Source organism: Canis lupus, chromosome 5 (genome assembly GCF_003254725.2).
Source record: "Canis lupus dingo isolate Sandy chromosome 5, ASM325472v2, whole genome shotgun sequence".
In the NCBI taxonomy this organism is placed as follows: domain Eukaryota; kingdom Metazoa; phylum Chordata; class Mammalia; order Carnivora; family Canidae; genus Canis; species Canis lupus.
The window spans coordinates 27,427,336-27,444,976 of NC_064247.1; the positions used below are offsets into that span (position 1 = coordinate 27,427,336).

The 17,641-nt window shown below is 38.0% G+C and overlaps 1 long non-coding RNA gene across 14 annotated transcripts in view; it reads left to right on the top strand.

Annotated features, from left to right (window-relative positions):
- LOC112671428 (uncharacterized) overlaps window positions 1–17,641 on the top strand; it is a 56,247-nt gene that overhangs the window by 5,988 nt on the left and 32,618 nt on the right. For 11 of the 14 annotated variants that reach the window (XR_004815779.2, XR_004815782.2, XR_004815781.2 and 8 more), the window contains exon 3: window positions 3,131–3,197. This is a non-coding gene — a long non-coding RNA (uncharacterized LOC112671428). The remainder of the gene's footprint in view (window positions 1–3,130; window positions 3,198–17,641) is intronic. The other 3 variants (XR_004815776.2, XR_004815778.2, XR_004815783.2) reach the window with 1 other exon arrangement.

Here is a 17,641-nt window from a genome sequence, read left to right on the forward strand (position 1 = left end):
CATGTAGAACATCCCAATATGCCAGCCAGCAGACCATTTTAAGCAGACTAATAAATATTTTGAACTGATATTAGACAAGAGAATATGACTTTCCATATAAAGAATAGGGTAATCTTATAAAAGCAATAGCATTTACTGCAATGTGTTTCCCAGAGCGTATTCTGTATATTAAAATATAGATTTACATTGTCATCAAAATGACTACACATAAATGCATAAATGCATTATGGATTAGCTCACTTGATAAGAGACTTCATTCCCCTTTCCTGTCATCTTCTTGTTGTTAGCAACCACAGCTCCCTGCTCTTCAACCAGAATTTCCCAGTTCCACATGTGTACATATTTTCACTAATGAGATTAACAGCAAACACGTCAGCATTCCCTGCACTAGATGCTGATGATACTTCGGACCCTCTCTCCCTCAAAGGGTGCTCTCAGGAAAGTGCATGACACGAGATTTTCTGTCTATGATATGGCTCTAAGTCACTAAATAATTCTTGAAAATGGAAGTACGAAGTTTAGGTTTGAGCTTATATATATATATATATATATATATATATATATATATATATATATTTGGTTTGAGCTTATATTATAGAAGTTTTCACATACTGCAGAAGTCATTTCAGAGACCCTGGGGCAAATGGGTTAAATGATATAAAATAATTGTCAACGTGGATGTCTGACTCTGGGACTAATAAACCAGGGATCTGCAAGGATTTCTGTATTGCAACAGGCATCTCTGTGCCTTAATAAAATGCTTATTCACAGTTTTCAAGTGGAAGTTTCAAACATTTAAATAATGGTGGTATTAGTTAAATTACAGAATAAATTAGTGTAATGTCAGTATCTATATGTGACTTTTCCTCACTACTGCAAATCCAGGCACCCAGTACAGTCTCTGGTGCTTAATGGATGAACAAATGTTTGTTAAGTAATGACTAAAAACAAGCCTAGTTATTAAATTTTAGTTTCATATTATCTATTTTGGTCATCAAAAACTTTGTGAGGCTTAATGCAGCACATTATCTATGGTACAATATTGATTTTCAAAAGTTGCTGTATATTCAACTTTATTCCTTGAGAATTTTCTTTTTGAGAATTTTTGTCTTGATTTGAGAAGACCCATTAGTTTAATGCAAATTGTTTATTTCAATAATGATGGTGACAGATCACCTGGTCTAAAGATAAGACTTTGTCTTGGATGAGAGGATTTAAGCATGAGGAGGGGCAATAACTTTGCTAAGTCACACAGCAGGTAGTGATGGGGTAAGAATTTGACCTAAGCAGGCAGAATCCTGGCTGTCCAAGATTTTAATCATGTAAGAAGAAAACCAAAAGAGTACAGCTGCATGCAATTAAGGGGAGGAAGTATTTCCAAGAAGAAAAGAGAAAGGGATTTATGATTTCAATGTAGGAAAGCCAACAGAATTCAAGGACAGCGGGGACTAAGAAAAGTCCTTGTAGAAATGAAATGTGAAGCCACTTTGTCAGTGGTTAAGGTGGGAGCGAAAGGAAGAGGAAGACAGTGAGAATAAATGTTTTTTTCATTAATTTTGACAAATAAAGGAAAGGGAATGATCCGTCACCCAGGTCAAAGAAAGAACTTTTTAAAGAGAGAGGTAAAAAAAAAAAAAAAAAAAAGAAAAGAAAAGAAGAAAAGAAAAGAAAAGAAAAGAAAAGAAAAGAAAAGAAAAGAAAGAAAAGAAAAGAAAAGAAAAGAAAAGAAAAAAGGATGTGTAGGGAAGGGAAAAGCTAGTCATGAAGGAAAGATTAAAGGATGAGAGAGAGGGAGGGAGGGACAAAGGAAGGGAGAGAGAGAGATGGAGAGGGGAGACATAAGAGAAAACAAAGCATTGCTAGCATAAATTCTCAGACAAGAGGAACAAGGACCACCTCCAGAAGGTGATGTGACATAGAACAGACTATTTGTTAGAATCCACCATTTAATTACTAGAATAGTGAAAAGCTAGATATTTTAAAATAGAAGAGTTGTTTTTTTTTTAAGTTATTATTTCTAGTTGATTTCAGAATATCTTGATAACAACTGATAGTTCTATCTTTAAGGGTAAGAATCTGTTTTAAGGATTTTATCTACAACATTTGACAGTATCCATAAAGTTCATTTTTGAACCACAGAGTTAGTTAGGAAAAGAGTCATAAATATCAATGGGAAGAATGTGACGTGTTGATCTGATGAGTGGTAGTGTCATGAAAAATCAGCTGGTTTAAACAGAACCCTAAACTTTCATCTCACTGAATAGAAGAGGTGTTGAAACCTTTTTTTAGCATAATGCCTTTTTGATGGTTTTTATGGGGGCAAGGATCCTCAGTCTGCTATCCACAGAGAAAATTGGATGAATCAGTGTTCCCAAAATATATTACTAAGATTCACACCACACAATGAATGTGTATATTTAACCTTTACAAAGAACTTGAGGGAAAGACTTTTTTAATACTTCACTTAAAAACCATCAGAAATGTACTTTTCTCAAAAGGTAATTGATTCAGTAATACTGCAAAACTGCAGCATAGAAAGTATGTAAGTTTACACCAGAGTCATTTCTCTGTGTTTTGTTACACTTTCTGAATTTTTTAATAAATAAGATGAAAAATAAATACAAGGAAAGAGAGTGAAATTAAATTAATATTTGTCTTTGTATCCTGAATGTCCTAAGAGAGCTGAAATATTGGAAAAGAAGGACATTATACATTATTTGTATGCTTTAACGAAATAGAAAAGAAAGTTTTATTTGCTCTACCTCAGGGATATTATGGACAAACATCTAATAAAGAGAATGAAACTATAAAGGGACTAGTTTTGTCAAGTTCAGGTTCTAGGGGAAAAAATGAGAAAGCAAGAGATATAAATAATTCTTTTTGTGGAAAGTACATTGAAAATCATCTAATCTAGCATTAATACAGACTTTCCTCCACATGGTCTATAGCAAAGTATAAAACAAGCACTAACTATGTGCCAGGCACCGGGTTTGCAAAGGTGAAGAAGACGTGTTTCCTATCTTCAGGAAATTATAGTAGAGAAATAAAAAAAAATAGCTGGGAAATAGTTTGTAGGTAATACACAACAGTATGCCCTATACAAATTATACAAAATAATTTGTTTCATCAGTACAGCAAGAACACAGAGGAGGGAGTGAATAATTGTGACATGTTGCTTGGAGATGCATCAGGACAAGGTAGGTGTGTCTAAGTATTGCAAGAGTTTGCCAGGAAGACACATGAGTATCTGTCATCATAATACTGAAGTTTTTTGATCTATGTGAAATCTATCTGAAGCATAAAGTGGAATGCTGTGTTTAGGCAAAGTGCTTTAGTCTTTCCGAATCATAACACACCTGTGTGTACCCACAGCTCATAGGGAAGGCTGACAGATGGAGAGGTGAGTGGGGCGGGGCCATCTGAGTTCTCACATATTGTGGCAACACATCCAGCCTCCTACTGGAAGCATTGAGAGGTGGGGCAGAGAATTAAGTGGGATGTAGTCTTAGAGGGATCAAGTAGTGGAATGTGTGGAGTAGGGCCAGGGTAAGTACAGGGCAGTTACACAGAAAGTGACCATGAGGGTTCGGACTCACACAATGGAAGTGCACAACTGCTACACACACAGGAGGTAGAATTCCAAGGTGAGTTTTTGGGACATGGAGTTAATGCATGAGCTGAAGATAAACGCTCGCCAAGGGTCACACGGTGATTTAATTGATATTGATATTCCTGGAATGCTTTACCCCTGGCTAGAAGGGATGGTTTTAGCCACTGCGCTCAGCTCAGGAGTCTCAGAAGGACTGTGAGGTGCCCCTGATGAATGTAGACTCTTCTCTGTCTACATTTTAAGATGCTCAGAATGTCTCACTTACTTTATGGTGATCATGTGCCAGGTGCCCGTGATTAGTGAACATCGCCTTCTTCATAGGCCTTTAGCTGCCGTATAAATCAGTAGTCTGTGTGCTTCACTGAGCATTTGTAAATAACTTACAAATTAATTGCTTCTGTTGTTCAGATAATTCTGCAGAAGGATGAATCGAATTAAAGTTGCCCTATGTTTTGTTTGGCAGAACTGAGGGAAATTGGGCTTCCTATTAACTTACGCAAAACAGGACATATATGTACATTTATGGTTATCGTAATAATAATTAGGAAAAGGTCCCTTGGATGTTTTGGCAAACAGCACCCCACAAAATTAACTCTCTCACATCGAAACAATCTCCTTAGATGATTTTACAAGTAAAGAAATGATAAAGAATGAGGCTCATCTTTGCTGATATGTCTTTCAGTGAGACATTGGCATCAAAGTTTATTTTACAGTTCGCCTCTCACTGCTTATCCCATCAGAGGAGCTTTATAGAAAACAAGGTCCTGGCTCCTGCTTTAACTCTTTTGCATAACTTTCCCAGGCTAGTTCTTGGCTGGGGAACTTAAATGCTAGGAAGAAAATGATTCAAGAAGTTTGGGGAATTTTATCAATACCATTTTTTCTACCTCTGCATGCTCAATCTCAGATTTTTTAAAAGAAAGATGTCTCATCTACTATTGTATTTATCATTATTATTTCCATTTTAAGATTTTATTTATTCATGAGAGACACACAGAGAGAGTCAGAGACATTGGCAGAGGGAGAAGGAGGCTCCCTGCGGGGAGTTCAATGCAGAACTCGATCCCAGAACCCCAGGATCACGCCCTGAGCTGAAGGCAGATGCTCAGCCCCTGAGCCACCCAGGCGCCTCTGTATTTATTTCCGACGACCACAAACTAATCCTATTGGTATTATATCATGAAAAAGGTGAAACTCACTGTTCTAGTGACTATGTTGACAAGGTTTGTATCATTGGCAAATCCAATCACTGGGAAATTAATTATGTGACATACACACAAGAAATTTTAAAATAACCAGATAGTCTATCAGAAATTTTCCAATTTTACTGAGGTGTAATTTACATTGACTCAGATCCATCCATTTTAAGTATACAGCTGTTGAGCTGTGAATACTTTATAATGTTGGGTAAATAGTACCATAATTTGGATAGAGAACATTTCCCTCATCCTGCATATTTCTCTTGTTGATTTGCATTGGTCTCTTCATTAAAGTCCCCGTCCTAGGCAAACAATGATAGACTTTTTGTCATGATAGTTTGAGTTTTCCATAATGTTATATAAGTGAAACCACACAGCTGAAGCTTTTGTATTTGATTTATCTAATTTATATTATATATTCAAGATGGATCACCACTGTGGATGCATCTACTGCTGAGTCATATTCCACAGTATGGAGGTCCCATTACTTCTTTATCCACTCACTAAATGATAGATGTTTGACTTTTTAAAAGGACTTGGCTACTGTGAATAATGCTGTCATGGTCTAATAGGGGAAGGTATGAAGGAAAGAATGATAAGAATGATATAAAGAAGGATCGTGAGCCAAGGAAGGCAGGTAGCCTTTGGAAGCTAGAAATGGCAAGGAAGTCAATTCTTCTTGGGAGCCCCTACTGGGATGCAGCCCTATCAACTCTGTGCCTTAGGACTGTGAAAACCAAACTGTGCTGTCTTAAGTCACCAGTTTGCGATGATTTGTTATAGTAGCAACAGTACTAGTACAGATTCTGGTCTGTCCATGTTTGGGCGTGGAGAGATATTTTCATTTTTGTGGATACATATGTCAGAGAAGAATGGCTGAGTCACATAGAACATATACAGTATTATTTCAATCAACCAGATCACCTTAAAACATACTGTGTGCCAAAGAGAGGAAAACATTACTGTCAATATCCAAGACTGTTGTCATATGTGACTGTCACTAAAATTAACCTGGGCACTATCAGGATAAATTGATTTTGGGGACTAAAACTATGTGCATGGGGGTCAAACAGAACTACATTTTGGTACTTTACTAATTATGTAATGTTGGGAAGGCCACCTAGTTTCTTTACCTCTAGTTTCCTGATCCACATCTACATGATGCGAACACCAATGTGAGAATATGTGTATAAATGGAATAGTAGAATCAGGCTCACTATTCATGTTAGATATTATGATTACAAATATTTGACAATTCCTACAAAGATGCTCCTTAAAAACACTGTGTGTGTGTGTGTCTGTGTGTGTGCCTATTCTAGTGGCTGGTGGAAATTATAACAGTGTGATTGTGAATGGGATTAGTTATAAAAAGTATTTTCAAGTTTATATTCATATATGATTGGTCCAGTTCAGGTAAAATTAATTATAATACGCCTTAAAATATACTTTAAAGTTGTATTTTTCAGTATAAGAAGAGAATAAGAATACATAATCAATAAAGTCAATTACCATAAACAAAAACAATAAACTGATATTATTCCTTAGGTTATGTCAGAAATACTAGAATGTATGTGTGTGTGTGTGAGTGTGTGTGTGTGTGTGTATGTGTGTGTGTGAGAGAGAGAGAGATGGAGGACAGGGTATACCTGACCAAGCTTTTTTTTTTAAGATTTTATTTATTTATTCATGAGGGACACAGCAAGAGAGAGAGAGAGAGAGAGAGAGGCAGAGACACAGGCAGAGGCAGAAGCAGGCTCCATGCATGGAGCCCTATGTGGGACTTGATCCTGAGACTCCAGGATCATACCCATGGGCCTAAGGCAGGCACCAAACTGCTGAGCCACCCAGGGATTCCCCTGACCAAGCTTTTAAATCTCACCGCTGATTTATAGTACATACAGCAAACTATGTTACCTAGGTCTGAATCCTTATCCATACCTAACCTCCGCATCTATACCTATCTGTACATCTCAAGCCACAAACCAACATTGAGCATCTTTCCTAATGTTCACCTATCTGGTTTTGTGCTGTCCTCAGTCATTGATGACTGTTGTCTAAATCCCTAAATGCCTGAAAGATATTGTAATATCCTAATTATGGTATATGGATATTTAATTAGGATAATACCATATTACCAATATGGTACTATCTTAATTATATTATTCTTTCCTCATTGATTATTATGAATATTAGCATAAAGTGTAAATTCCTTAGTCAACTTGAGGTGCTCTTGTACAAGACTGCCAACATAAATTCTTCCTTGATTTCCAAATATCTAGGTGGTCTACTAGCATCCTCTTAGAGTGACAACCCCTCCCTCACTCTGGTGTCTCACATGAAATTAGCATTCTATTCAACATTATTTGAGTGCTTTCTGACATAATTGCAGAAGAAAAACTATCTTGGGGGAAAAATAAAGCACAATTTTCATTAGAATAGGAAAGAGTAGAGGTTATTTTTATTAAGCAGTTAGGTAAACAGTAGTGGAGGAAAATGCACATATTGTGCCTTTTGTTTCAGTGGTAAGAAAAATTTCAGGTATGTGGGAAGATCAGAAATTGAATATTTTTTAAATCTTCTAATCATGCCTTTTAAAATATAAGTATTAAGCAATAACAAAAACTCAAAACACACAGAAACTCTCAAACCATGATTCATCCTGTTTCATTATTAACATTCTAAACCATCTTCTTTGTGTCTAATGCAAAATCAGAATTTTCTGTGAAGAAAAGATTCTGAAGATCTTCAATGTTTATTGATTAGAAAACAAACTCATTTTTTGGAGCCATCTAACATTCAAATAGTCTCTGTAGACACAAACTCAAAGATCGAAAAATTAAGTAGTGAAGAATAGAACATTCACCTAAAAGTAATGTAGACAGTGTTAATAGTTACACTTCTTAATGAAATAATGCATCCAGGAAATGCCCATCAGTACTGCTAAAATCCCACGTGAAATTTTTTGAGAACTTCATGACAACACTGACCTCCAGCTGAGTCCTGCACTCAGCAGGGAAAACAATGACAGTATGACCTAAAAAAGACTCACACATGATCCAACCTATGACAAGGCCATACATAGACCCTCCACATCCCCCTTCTTTGCCTCACAAACGATGAACAGAATAGTCTATCCCCACCTACCAGTCTGGAAGATGCAGTTGACCTCTGCACTTGACCAGCCTTGAGTCAGGCTTCATTGTCATGCTGCCATTTGGACTCTGATTCCCTGCCAATTGGGGTCATCACCAGGACCCAGAACAATCCTCTCAGTGGCCCTTTCCAAGCTAAAGGAAAGAGACAGAGAGACAGAGAGAGAGACAGAGAGAAAACCTAAACCACTGCAAAAAAGAGAGTGAGGTAGGGAGTGGGGGGAGAAGGAAGGAAGGAAGGAAGGAAGGAAGGAAGGAAGGAAGGAAGGAAGGAAGGAAGGAAGGAAGGAAGGAAGGAAACGAAGACCAGAAGGAGAAATGTCTCCTGCCCAGCTGTTGAATTCTACCACACACATAGTCATTTCTAGCTTCCTTTATTCTCTTGATAAAAGAACAGCCTTGCTGTCTGGTCGCTGCGATGTCTGTGGAGCTCACAGGCAGGGTTTTCTCTGCCGCAACAGTCCCTATCACTTTCTACAACAGAGCAGCACCGGCGGTTGCAATGGCCTTTCCCAACAGTGTGTCCTTACCAGAGTTCAGATTGGTTTGTCTGTTATTTGTAATGGATGGATCAAACTGCCACTACCCAAACTGATCCATTTTATCACAAGAGTAAGAAAAGGTGGGCAGTAAAAAGAAAAAAAAAACAAAAACACTTGGTGTAACAACAGGGAGCATACACCACTACCTATGTGGTACTCTCACCAAACACAGACTAACAAAGCTGAATCTGAATCTAGCCAGGCCTCTAGCTCCAACTACACCCTTTATAGAAAAAATAGAGAAACTGGAAGAATAAATTTTTGTTTTTTAATTTTTAAAAAAGATTCTATTTATTTATTTATTTATTTATTTATTTATTTATTTAGAGAGAGAGCGCAAGCAGGAGGTGGGGAGGGGCAGAGGCAGAGGGAGGAGCAGACTCTCCTGCTGAGCAGGGAGCCTGATGCAGGACTTGATCCCAGGACCCAGGAATCATGACCTGAGCCAAAGGCAGATGCTTGAATGACTCAGCCACCCAGGCATCCTGGTTGTTTGTTCTTTAAACCATGAGGATACAAAGTGCAAATCAAGACCATGGGGAAAGAAAAAAAAAGGAAAAAAAAAAAAAAAAAGACCATGGGGAATCCTACAGGACACATGACCTACTTCCTTCAATGAACTAATATCCTGAAGAAAATGGGGGAAAAGAGGGGAGAATCTTAGGTCAAAAGGTATAAAAGATATATTAAGCATGGTGTCTAAACTTTGTTTGGATACTAATTTTAACGATCTGTAAAAAGATATTTTGAAACAATGAAGGAAAATCGAACATGGACAGAGTGTTAAATAATATTAAGGAATTGTCATTAGTTTTGTTGGGTTTTATTGCAGTTTTGTCTTTGAAATAGCCTCATTTATTGGAGATATCCTAAAATATAAGTGAAATGAATTTATGATATTTAATATTTGCTTTAAAATACTCAGAGATATAAACACATGGCAGGCACAGATGAAACAAGGTCAGCCACTGCTATTATTTCTAATCAACCGAGTGACAGGCATATAAAAATTCTGCATGCTAGTCTTTATAATTCCTCTGTTTGAAAATTTTCATAATCAATGCTTAAAATGATAGCTATGGTTTTAGCTCTGTCATGGAAAGAGCTTGAAAGTCATCACTCTTGTCCTCTTAACAAGAAAAAAGCTGAATAAACTAAAAGTCGACAACTTTTTTTGGATTTATCAGAGAATTAAGGTTACAGGGGAAAATTGGAGCCACTAAATCTGGAGAGACAAACACACAGAATCGAGCCACAGATTGCTTATCTGGGACAGAAGCTACTAGAACCATAAACTAGTAGAACCCTGGAATGGTGATTCTGATGACTTGCTAGAAGCGGAGTGTGGACTACCTTCCAATGAGATGCTATGGGGGCCAAGTCTGAGGGGACAACCACATAGTCATGGGTTTTACCTCCAGGAAAGCCACCAGCTCCTCCAAAACCAAAATCCCCTGAGTCTCTGGCAGGAAGAGAAAAAAAAATGAAGCATTTTTATTATTCACCCTGAGGAAGAGTGATCATCCCGATCTAGCGCCCTTGACTCACCTAAGGTGAGAAAAAAAGGCTACCAAAAACTTGTGAGGGTGGCAGTCCTGAGGCCCCAGAACTAAAAAAACTGAGATGCAATTGTAAAATTGTAGAATACTTCTTGTCCTCCACACTTCACCAGCACATCACAAGGGCTTCAGTACAATGACGGTGGATTACAGCTCAAAGAGCTTCAAAACAAAGACTGTACTTAAGAAGGAGAAACAAACACAAACACAAAGACACGAGAAGGAGCTGAGTCTGAGACACTCACTCCAGCAACTATGACATGCAAGCCAGCTCCTAGCAGAATTGTCACAGGGCTTCCACGGAAGACCTGCTTAGTTCCTGTTCTCTGACACATTACACATGGCTTTCAATGGAAAACCACAAGGTCAGCTAAAAGGCCAAGAAAAAACCAAGTCTGAAGATTGTGATCTAGCACATGATTGGATTGTTTTGATTTAAAACCTTTATCGAGGGACTCCTGGGTGGCTCAGCAGCTGAGCATCTGTCTGCCTTTGGCCCAGAGCATGATTATTCTGGAGTCCCAGGATCAAGTCCTACATCAGGGTCCCTGCATGGAGCCTGCTTCTCTCTCTGCCTATGTCTCTGCTTCTCTCTCTGTGTGTCTCTCATAAATAAATAAATAAATAAAATCTTAAAATAAATAAATAAATAACATCTTTATTGAATTAGTAATAAAGATATGACTATTAAATAGTTATAACATTCTGAGTGACAATGTATGATCATTTCTTTTAATTGGAAAACATTTCTAGGATATGTTAGGTGACATCTGCAGAAATAGGTGACAGCTGATTTTGTAGTTAAACAATCATAATTTTAAAAACCAGTTATTTTTATAAAATTGTAGTATTCATACCTAAACCCACATCAATTAAACAGATTCTTTCATTTTCTTGAAGAAAAAAAAAATCTGAATTTCTAAATTCCTAAGGAAAATAATTTTTTTCCCCTGTAAATAAAAGTTTTCTCCAAATACAAAACAAAGAGAAACCAAAGGCCTTGGCTATATCTCTTTCAGTGACAAAAGTCTTGTTGACAAGTTGGAAAAATAATATCTGACAAGGTTAATATGAGCAATTTATTCCAAAGGTGAGTGTTATCTCAATAACTGTAGAAATGTTTCAAAGAAAAAAAATAGCAGAACAAGAGCCACTGGAACTGGAACTTCCATGAATGGCTTGGCAGCTGCAGGATATAGAAAGGGAAATGACATACTTAGAGGGAAAGACAGAGACAGTGAAAGAAGAGCTAAATTAGAGAGGTTTGAACTCAGAATAAGGAAGAAACAGGAGCCATGAAATGCAAAGTTCAGTGCACTAAATTCACTCCAGTGACTTAATTATTATTATATATTGGCAAGGTGGTAAGGTTTCATGGTTGCTAAACAATATTCAGAATATTCAGAAAAAAACCCTGCTCTTTCTGTCTGGAACACCTGCAGGGGAAAGGGACAGAAGTAGGCAGGGATACAGAGGAAGTAGGACTGGCCATGGGTAGATAATTAATCAAGTTCTGTGATGGATACGTGATATTTCCTAGCACCCTGCCTCTTCCATATGCACCTGCTCAAAGTTTTCCTTAATATTTCATATTTGCCTATGACATTAAAATTATAAGTGTAATTTTAGTGGCCGACCTGTCATGAGAAAATAAAGCCCTTTCACTCAGGTATTCACTGTTTATTTACTCAACAACAACTGTATGCTAGATCTAAAATCCTGGATTTCGAACTCTTTTCCAAGCTCCAACTAAGAACTTAAAAGGGAAATAGACACTGAAAAAGTTTATTATCAGATTCTAAAGAATATCAGAACAATGATAATCATGATGAATTTGCAGCAATTATACAATATTCCCCTAACATAACAGAGAACAAATGAATAAACCCAAAGTAATCAGTAAACTGGCAGCATCATCAACAATTTGTTTTCAAAATTTCTGTCAACCAGAGCCACCTGCATGGAGCCTATGCTGCTCCATAGGAGGAAGAATGTCACACGTTGGAATCAGAATCTCATAAGGTCAGACTATTTGTGTTTATTGTGGAATAAAACTACTCAACTTTTTGCAACTTGGTTAATATTTTTTTTTTAATTAAAGATGCTCTGTGTTGAAAAGTAAATAAACTTTGTTGCTGGCGAAGGAAAGAAAGTAGGTAAGAAATCTGACATTGGTTTGTGCCTTGCATCCCCAGCCCATTAGGAAATTCTCATCATCATCAAGGTTAGCGACGAGCATTTTGTGGGGTCTGCTGAGGGTGAACCTGTGTTCTCAATATCCTGGGTGAGATGCAATTCACACAGAAAACATGGCTACCAACAACACAAGCAGGTTATTGATGATCTCACAGTTACACAGTTTCCTCTGTTAAACTTTGATGTAGAAATCTGAATACTGGAATCAGGGTCCCTGTAGTCCACTGCCAAAGGGAGACCCATTCTTCACACTAACGCCTTACCTGAAGCACCAACTAGGAACCCATTGGCAATAACTTATTTCTGTTATGCAAGATATATATATATATTTTTTTACTTTTGCATGTTGCCATTTTCTCAAAACTACCTTTAAATCCACCTGGTTTCCAAGAGCTACTGAACTATTGATTCCATCCTAATACTCCTTCCCTATACCCCTGCACTGAGGTGGGCCCGTATGGTGTCTCCTGTAGACTGCTGCAGCAATAAATAATTTTTCTCCATTATTCCAGACGTGACCTCGCCCTGTCCATTCTACACTCTGTGAGAACGACCCATCTAAGCAATTACATGATCGTGACATTCCCTCCTCCTCACTGCCTCCAGGAGAATATCTGCATCTCTTAGCTGGGTTTGCTAGATGTCTGATGGCATCACCCCCCAGCAATCCTTTCCTCCCTTTCCTTTCCCTAGCTCTGACGCCTCCACACCTGTTCCTGGCTGTGACTACAACCTGCTCTTTGAAACTGCCATCCTTTACACTACTGTACAGAATTTTCTTCCATTTGTGCATATTCAACATTTCAAACATGTTACCTTCTATGAGTTCTTAGAACCTGTTCTGTCTGGGCCCTGGTTTTGCAGCTTACCATCACCTCCCCTCCCTGAATGATTCCAAGGAAGCACATTTTCCCTTGTGTTGTTAGCATCCAAGCTCACCATTATCTTCACTTCTACTCGCTGCACTTTGATTGTTGGTGGTCTTTCTACATGATTATGCTCCTTGTGCCTTAATATTCTATAAAGCTTTGTGTTTAGTACTGACTGGAATATAGTAAGAAACTCACTAAATGTTTGTAAAATGAGTTAACAGTTTATAATAATGACAACTGTTTTCAAGACAGCTCTTCCTTTTCATTCTCTCCCTTCTCTCTGACTTCATAACAATCTCGAGAAAATAACTCATCATTTTACTTCCATTTCGGAAATTTTCCAATACTCCTTGTTGTCAAATGAGTGACCTACAGATGTCTCTTCCAGGAGTTCATTTCCTACCTTATTTGAAAAGCTCCTTTTTTAGATATTGTGTACCTCAATCAGGGAGAAACCACCACTCCCTCTTTTCCACACATCCCTGCCCATCTGTCTTCACATCTTTGAGCATGCATCCCTTATGTAGTTAGTATTGTTCCTTATTTAAAAGTATGGAATTTGGGGCAGCCCGGGTGGCTCAGCAGTTTAGCGCCGCCTTCAGCCCAGGGTGCAAACCTGGAGACCCGGAATCAAGTCCCACATCAGGCTCCCTGCCTGGAACCTGCTTCTCCCTCTGCCTGTGTCTCTGCCTCTCTCTCTCTCTCTCTCTCTCTCTGTGTGTCTCTCATGAATAATTAACATCTTTAAAAATATATTTAAAAATATGGAATTTGCACTTAGGAAAGAACAAAGGCCATCCAGTAATATCTCATTTTATTTCACTGTGCATTCTACTTTTAGGGTGATTTCTTACTTCTCTATTGGATTAATTGAAAGGGAGGACTATATATGCTATTAATTTTTGTCTCGCATAATATCTCACACATTGTAGCAGATCACTATATTTGTTGTGTGAGAAAAATGAATTAATGAATGAATAATGGCTGACTGGTCAGTGTGCGTGCATGTGTGCATGTACACCATGGTGATGGCTATAACTTAATCACGGACACTCTTACATTTCCTGAGTCTTTTTTTTTAATACCTAATGTATTGAGGATTCCAGTTAAGTCTATCATATAAATAAAGTAATTGCAGAATAACTAACAGAGTTAAATCATGTTTAATAACTAAAAGCAATGAATTATTCCACATCTTTTAAAAACACAGACCTGAAAGGACAATGGGAACCGTGACTATCGCTAGAGTCATGCACGGGCGTCCTTACTCAGATGCACTCATGTCCAGCATCTGAGTCTCAGGCAAAACTGGATGGAAACAGGAAGGGAAGGGAGTAACAGATGAGAGACTGTTCTGAGTGACTTTCTGATGAGAAGAGGGGAAATGACTTGAATCAGTGTGGACCCAGATCCCAGAAGGCAGGAAAACCTTAACCCAATGGGACTTGTAATTAGACTATTCTTAGAGCATGTTAACACCTCATTAATTTGAGTGGGCTCTGACCTTAACATGTTAGGCATTTTAATAATTACCTTGGGAATATCAGAAAGTTCCCCTCTTTGTAACTTAAGGGTTTCTCTGAGTTTAGTGAAATATCAGATGTTACTCATCCATTTCAAGCTCAATGTTCCCAGAGAGTATCCACTGATATATTAAGCATGTCAGAAAAGCCTCCACATGATCAGAGATAGGATGGACATGGGTCTGTGTCATTGCAAACCATTAGTACAAGGAATTACAAAGCTATCCCTTATTAGAGAATCATTACTGGGAGAAAAATTTAAATATAGGCATAGTAAATAAATCCTATCACTAGGTCAATTAAGGACTGCTTAATGAAAAGTCTTAACCATGCAAACACTTGATTTATCAATTCCATTTCTAGGAACTGAAGGTCAATAAATAAAGCTGAGTATAAAGACTTGCTTAGAGAGATGGTTATTACAGAATTGCTCATTAGAAAAGAAAATTGCAAGAAGCCAAATATTCAATAATAACAGTGCATGGCATACTCTGCAGCCATGAAGATACTGAGTAGATTTATGTTTATTCACTTGGGTAGCTATTCACAAATGCAAAAGAAGAGATGCACCAGTGATATATATCCCAGAACGTAGATGATGCAGCCTAGAGGTTAAGAATGAGAATTGGCCTTGCTGGCAGCATTACTTGGGGCTACTTCATCTAGAAGAGCTGTTCAGTATTTCTGGGACTAAGCTTCTCCAAGTGCAAAATGGTTTGCCCAATAAAATGCCTTTCAGTGCCTACTATGTTATGGAAGATTTTTATTTCAATGTTAGATGAAGAAGCAACCACTCATACCCTCAACACCCAAACACACGCATCTCCTCTCCTTTGTCGCTAGTTTGCAGTATGGAGCTACTAAGTTATGAAGCCACGAGGCTGTCCTCGAACTCGCTGCATTTCCTTATGTTTTGCCATACATGTGGGAGCTAGAATGAAAGCAAAAAGTCATTTCAACTGTATTATCATTGTGGATTATGCAAATTAGTGTACTGGATTTAACAAGAAGAGATTCAGAAAATAAGGATGAAAATTCCCAATGCACCCAGTCATTTAGTAATAGCATTGAATTGTCTTTCCACCATGTGTCCAGTCCTCCCACTAACCAGGAACGCAGTCTGGTAAAGAACAGGGGCTCCTGCAAATAATCTGGGTCTTAGCCTAACTGCACAGTTGTTTCAGCTCTGTAACGTACTGTCCTTTTATTGAAGCATGAGGCTTAACCCGTTCTTTACCTTCTAAACCTGGCTTTTTGGAACCACTATGATTACTAGAGATGCGCTGTCATGCTAAGCCAGAGAAACTGCCTTCTTCGCTTTCCTTCATTTTTTTTCCTTCTGTGTTCCTTTCTTATGCAAACCAATTACCATAAACTTAGTGGTTTAAAATAATACAAATATATTCTTATAGTTGTGGAAATCAGAAGTCCAAAATGGGTCTCACTGCTTTAAAATCAAGGTGTCAGTAGGACAAGACTCCTTCTGGAGGCTGGAGAGGAAAATCTATTTCCTTAACAATTTCTGGAAGCCACTCAGATTCCCTGGCTCATGGCCTCTCCCCATCTTCAAAGCCAGCAGGGTGACATCTACAAACCTCTCTTTCTCCCAGTCTTTGTGTGTGTGCACACATACCTCTCTCGGATTCCTGCCTGACTGTTTCCCTGATGAGGGCCCTGTGATTACACTGACCCTCCTGGATAACCCAGGATAATGTCTCCATCACAAAGTCCTTAATCTCTAACGTAATATACTCAGAGGGTTCAGAGATTGGGATACTGACATCTTGGAGTGACCATAGTTCTGTCTACCATGCCTTCCTTCTAAACAATCCTTTACACCAAAATAATTTTGAAGCATTCACTTCTTAATATCCCACAGTGCTTCCCCATCAATTTTAGGACAAAATCCAAGACCTTGCCAAGCGATACCCAGCTCAGTAAATGTCCATGTCCATCCTTAACTTGCCTGGGTCCTGGGTCCTCCACTGGTATCTTTTTATTGCAGCTGTCCTGACATTGTCCTGTACCTTCCTTCCTATGCATGGACTCTTCCCTTGGTACAGGTAGGAGACGAGAGAGGAATAAATGAAGTAATGATATAGTGAATCAAGGAAAGAGGAGAGTTTAGTGGTATATTTAGGAAGTAGAATTATCTTTGCTTAGTGGTCTCTTAATTATGGGGTACTCTGAGCTGACAGGTGTGAAAGAGGAAACTAGGAACACCAAATTCTGAATAATGAGCAGGTTTGGGGGTGTAGGAAGATCATGGATTCGGTTTGTCACATATAGGAAAAAATATACAGTAAATGTTAGGATTAGTGCATTACTAACTTCCATGGAGTTTCATGAAAAATTCAAGACTATCATTTATATCAATGACTTAAAGTCTATTTTAATTATTTATTTATTTGAATTACACATTTTAAAAAGCAACATAAACATCTGACAATACAAGGAGTTATCGTTCTCTTAAAATACTCCCCTGTAGGGTCCTATGGATGTTCCTCTTAAACTGTGATCCACAATCTTGCGAGACCAATGCAAATGATAAATAATGAAATAATTTTTGATTTGGATGGTAGTGCCAAGCATCTTGTCAGCTGTAAAAGACAGTTGGCCCATAATCTTTAGATGTTAGTCTATTCGTTGCTTTTGATTTAATTCCTCAGGCAGGCTATGAATAGCTAACTTGCTGATATTTGTCTTAGGTTTGCTTTCAAAGCTTTATTTGATGCCAATTCATAAATAATACTTGCTGCATTAGAGAATCTCATTATCCTTCATTAGGAAAAGCATACTAAGTAGAAGTTAGGATTCCATGTCAGGTTCTGCCTTTGGGATGAAAGCACCAATGAAGGCACTGGCATTGCAGTTTGCTGGTACAAAGAGGCAAGAGAATGCAGGTCCTAATCTTCTGGCCTTTGATATTCTGCATAACCTAGGTCTTGTATCAAAGACCCGACTTAGACTAATGTATGACTAATAGAT